The sequence below is a fragment of the Crocuta crocuta genome, unplaced genomic scaffold, assembly GCF_008692635.1.
Source record: "Crocuta crocuta isolate KB4526 unplaced genomic scaffold, BGI_CrCroc_1.0 scaffold50, whole genome shotgun sequence".
NCBI lineage: Eukaryota > Metazoa > Chordata > Mammalia > Carnivora > Hyaenidae > Crocuta > Crocuta crocuta.
The window spans coordinates 3868201-3873342 of NW_027527428.1; the positions used below are offsets into that span (position 1 = coordinate 3868201).

Here is a 5142-nt window from a genome sequence, read left to right on the forward strand (position 1 = left end):
GAAAATGGAGAAAATGGGCTTGCTCACACCCACCTGCAATTGCTGCAGAATGAGCTAGAAAGCAGAACTTAATTAGAAAGTACAGACTGAGGTCAGAAGGGAGGTGGTTGAAGCCCTCGTTCAGCACTGCGTGGTTGAGGGGACTCAGGGACAGGCAAACCTGGCTTCAAATTGATGAGGGAGCCTGAAGCCAGCGGACACCCCACAAACGACACCCCCCCCCATAGGTGTGACAGCCCTCAGGTCCTCCTGGCTGCCCAAGGACAAAGGAAAGGGAAAGAAAACCACTGGTTAACGGACAGAGGTCACAGTCATGCAGGCCCTGAGTCTCCATCAGTTTACAAATATTTTAGTCGTAAACAACAAGAAAAAGGTAATCTTATCAATAGGCTAATCTCCTTTGCTAGAGGAAAAAAAACAACTTGACAATAGTTGGGCCTCCAGGAATCTGTCTTCTTTAGTATGGAAATCCCTTTAAGAAGCTTCCTCTTGACTATATCTCCCCCAACTCCAGAGTATATAACCAGTCACTCTGCACAAGGCCACTGCAGCCCTTCCTGCCGCCGGTCCTGTCCCCTGTCGCTGTGCTTTAATAAAATCATCTTTTCTTGCACAGAAGATGTCTCTGAGAATTCTTTCTTGGCCATCGGCTCCGGGATCCCCCACCCCCACCCCGTCACCCCAAAAGCTCATCAAAATCATACTCTGCCACTTCCTCGATGTCATCCTGGGCAAGCGGGTTAACTTCTGGGGGCCTCCGTTTTATCTGCAACACTGGAGAATGGTCGCTCCAGTGTCATTGTGCCCATTGCCCAGTGAGGCTATAATGAGGCGTGAGGCCACCTTGCACAAAATGTCACATTCATCTCGCTTTCCCAGGTGACGGAGCACGTTGACAAGTATACACCGAGGTTGAAACGCGGCTGATCCTTCCTGACGGTGGACTTTGCCACGGGATCCCAAGATGGGTCAGGAAGGGCCGGGTCCGGATGGGAAGGGTGGCGGGGTCACCCTTGGCTGCGGCCCCCAAGCTCCGGATCCAGCAGATGAACAGCAGGTGGGTTTCTGTCCCCATTCTGTCTCATTTTCTGATGCTGGGGACAGCTGACCGCCCACTCAGCATCATTTAAAGCTACGTTCAGAGCCTGTGGCCTTCAGGGCACTTCACTGTATGCCCAGAAGACATTATGTCAGAGTCCCGCAGGGCCTTTGCAGCCACCTGCTTCACCCTCTTTCTTGCCGCTGAAAACACGGTGCAGTGAGATGACCACACAGGCCACCTTACGGAAGCAGGCACCGAGGAGAGAGGGGGCGGACTCCCCTCCTTGGGGTATGAGCCTGGGTGTTAGGACAAGACCAGTGGAGGAGGTGGGTGTTGGCAAGTGGCAGGAAGGGTTCGGAAAACCTGGCATTCCCACCTCCATGCCTTGAGGGCTTTCGAGGAAATATATGTATGTATATATATGTGTATATATATATTTTTTTTAGAGAGACGGAGACAGCATGAGTAGGGGAGGGGCAGAGAGGGAGAGAGAGAATCCCAAGCAGGCCCAGTACTGTCATCACAGAGCCCGACACGGGGTCGAACCCATGAACCTGCGAGATCATGACTCTTGAGCTGAAACCAAGAGTCAGAAGGCTCTGGGGTGCAGCGCTGTCTACACTCTGGGCTTGGGCTTCTCTGGGTGAAGGGGCTCCAGGGGCTGCTGGCCAGAGGGGATTTCAAGACCAATACTCGGCCCTTGATACTGCTTGGCTATGTTGTATTTTTAATTAATTTCTTCTTCTTCTTCTTTTTTAATGTTTTACTTATTTCTGAGAGAGAGAGAGCATGAGCAGGGGAGGGTCAGAGAGAGAGGGAGACACAGAATCCGAGCTCTGTGCTCTGAGCTAGCTGTCAGCACAGAGCCCGACGCTGGGCTTGAACCCACGAACCATGAGATCATGACCCAAGCTGAAGTCGGATGCTTAACTGACTGAGCCACCTGGGCGCCCCTATATTGTATTTTTAATTGAGCATGTCGTACTTTTAGGATGAAAACAAAACAACCCTCGATTAAAAAATGTTTATTTAAAAAGTCAAATTACTTGCACAGCATTGTGAGTATACTAACCGGCACTGGATGGAGCACTTGAAAATTGTGTGAATTTCATCTCAACAAAAGCATTTTTTTTTTTTAACATGGAGGGATGTTACCATAGACTGAAAAAGATTAAAGAGTAATCCAATGAAATTAATAAACCTAGAATAGACACCAGTTTGAAAAGAAGTAGTTATAATAGACATTGTTGGGAAATTTTAAACATGTAGCTAGGACTAGACGTTAGCTGGGTAGGTAGATCATTAGATGAGGTTATGACATTACCATTAACTTTCTAATGTACGATTACAGTCTTTTGATTGTATTCGAAATCGTCTTTATAATCGATTATATACACGAAACGCGTACACTGTATATGAAATTGTCCTTATACTTTGAAGACTTCTGTTGACATCGTTAGGGGTGAACTGTCCTGACGTTTCCCACAGACTCTGAAATTGTGCTGCAAAAACATAGGAGAAAAATAAAGTACATGTGGCAAAGTGCCCAAAAAAGGTCAAATCGTTCTTTTGACGACTTCTCCCGAACATCCTCCGTATTCTGCAGCCTGCCCGACCTGCGCGTGCACACATGTGTGCACTCAGCACGTGGCTGGACGCAGGGACAAGGACACACGCATAAAATGTACGCGTGTGAACACATGCACGCATGCACGTGCACACATGAGGACACATGGACGAGGACACACGCACAAACGTATGCACGTGAACGCCTGCACGTGGACGCATGCACACACGCGGACACACACTAGTGCGTGGATACACCTACACACACGCACGCGCGGACGCACGCATGTGCATGCACGAGAACACATGGACGAGGACACACGCACAAACGTACGCATGTGAACACCTGCACGTGGACGCATGCACACACGCGGACACACACTAGTGCGTGGATGCACCTTCACACACGCCCGCGCGGACGCACGCATGCGCACACCTGCCCGTTCCCACGGGTCCCGCACTGACGGCTCCTCCCTGGTCATGGTCAAGCGCGGCTGCAGCCCGTCCTGCGATAGCGCTGATCTGCTCAGGCTCCGTCCGAGTCTGACGCAGCCCCTCTGGCCCCGTGCACCTCCGCCGTGTCTCCAGCTGGGGGCCTGTCGGTTCCGCAGCGCTGCCTCCAGCCTCCTGGCACTCCCTCCAAGGGGGGCCCCTTCTCCCCTGGGTTCCCCAGCTCAGCACCAGCCTGCCTTCCCTTCGTGGCCTCCGTTCCCTCGGTGCCAGCCGAGGGGGCCCCCTTCTCCAGGCGTCTGGAGGGCCACCCGTCCATCCATTCCTGGCCTCTCACGCGGGTGCTACTGGGGAGGGGGGCGCATTAGTGCCCCGGGGGCTACGGTTACAAAGTACCCCAAACGCGTGGCCTGAGCAACGGGAATTTATTCTCTCACAGTTCTGGAAGGCACACAGCAAAATCAGCAGAGCCCGGCTCCCCTCCAGGACTCCAGGGGAAGGTCTTCCTTCCTGCCTCTTGCAGCCTTTGGTGGGCGTGGGCTGTCCTGGCTTCCTGCCGAGCCCTTCCAGGCTCTGCTTCCATCTCCTCCTTCCCAAGTCTCCCTCTGCCTTTCTTACAAGGACGCTTGTCACTGGATGTGAGCCCAGCTGGATAATTTAGGAGTATCTTGAGACCCTTACTTAATGATGTTTGCAAAGAACCTTTTTGCAAATAAGGACACATGCTCAGTTTCCAGGAGGTGGAGGCATTTGGCGGAAGTGACCACCAGGGAAGTGAGTGTGCACTCGTGAGCAGCCCCTGCTGATTCTGAGCTGTCCTTCCCTCTGTTGCTCTGAAACCCTGTCGCGGAGCTGGCTGGGTGTCACTGGAAGCCGGCTGTCTGTGGAGGGCGGCGAGACTGAAGAAAGAGGCGGGCCACTCCAGGTTGACAGGTGGCAGTTGTAATAAGCAAAGGGAACTTCATGAGAGGTTGTCTGGGGCGGTAAGATGAATGGGTCCCCGCACCCACCTGTCACATCTTAGAAGTTTATAAAGAGGCAGTGCCTGGGTGGCTCAGTCGATTGAGCGTCGGACTTGGGCTCAGGTCATGATCTCACCGTTCGGGAGTTGAAACCCCGCATCTGGCTCTCTGCTGTCTCGCAGCGCCTGCCTCGGATCCTCTGTCTCCCTCTCTCTGCCCCTCCTCTGCTCTCTCTCTGTCTCTCTCGCTCACAAAAATAAGTAAAAATGAAAAGAATTTACAAAAACGTTTATAAGCAGGCCTTAACTGGGTTCAGGCGTATGTAGTGTGCAGGTGGCCTCAATACCACATCAGGATCTCATCTGTCCTGGGAGAGGCCAAGACAAGCGGAACCTACGTTCTAAGGACAGGAGTCAGGGTGCAGAGCCTCTGAGTGCCTGGGTTCAAGCTCAAGGGTTAATTGGCCGTCACATGTTTTTGATGACCTTCCCCAGCACCTTGCCAGGACTCCCTGAAAGGTGGCCCGTCCGAGCACCTGGCGTCCTCTGTCACATCTGCAGTGGTACCCAGACCTGGGTGGGCCTCGCCTCTACCCCTCACTGGCCGCCTAGCGACGCTGAGCGAGGTAGGACTCGTCCGGGCTTTGGCAGGCTCAGCTGCACCCTGACCGCAGACTGGGGGCGAGGAGGGGTTGACCGGGACGGAGCATCGGCAGGTGCACGGTGCCTCTTCTGCGGGAAGCGAGTCCTCCAGACGAAGGCGAGCATGACTTCTTCCTCTCCCCGCTCTGCTCTCAGTGTGAGACAAGGGGGTGGGAGGTGAGGCCCAGCGCTCCCGAAGCCCCCGGTCTGCAGCTCAGAGCAGCCTCATCCGTTCAATGTGGCCGAGGGTTTCTTCCTGTGAAGTCTCTATTTGCAACCCCGGCATGGAGCGCTGGGTAATGAGGCTTGGCACCTGCTGTTTGCTGGCCAGGGTGAATGTGCCTGTCTGCTGATGAAATTCTGTGTGGATTAATTAAAATGGGAGAAAAGATCTCTCCTGAATTATTTACCAGCTTCCAGGGGGGCAAACATTCATCGCAGCATCTTATTATTGACGCGCGAGAGAGCCTCTCTTTTCGGG

General features: G+C 53.2%; 1 long non-coding RNA gene across 1 annotated transcript; it reads right to left on the reverse strand.

Annotated features, from left to right (window-relative positions):
• Nucleotides 1-2052: 2052 nt before the first annotated feature.
• On the reverse strand, nt 2053-3533 carry LOC144225651 (uncharacterized). Its single transcript, XR_013333360.1, has 2 exons — nt 3045-3533; nt 2053-2544 (listed from the first exon to the last, which is right to left on the reverse strand). It is a non-coding gene; the product is annotated as an uncharacterized LOC144225651 (long non-coding RNA).
• Between the last annotated feature and the right edge of the window lie 1609 nt (nt 3534-5142).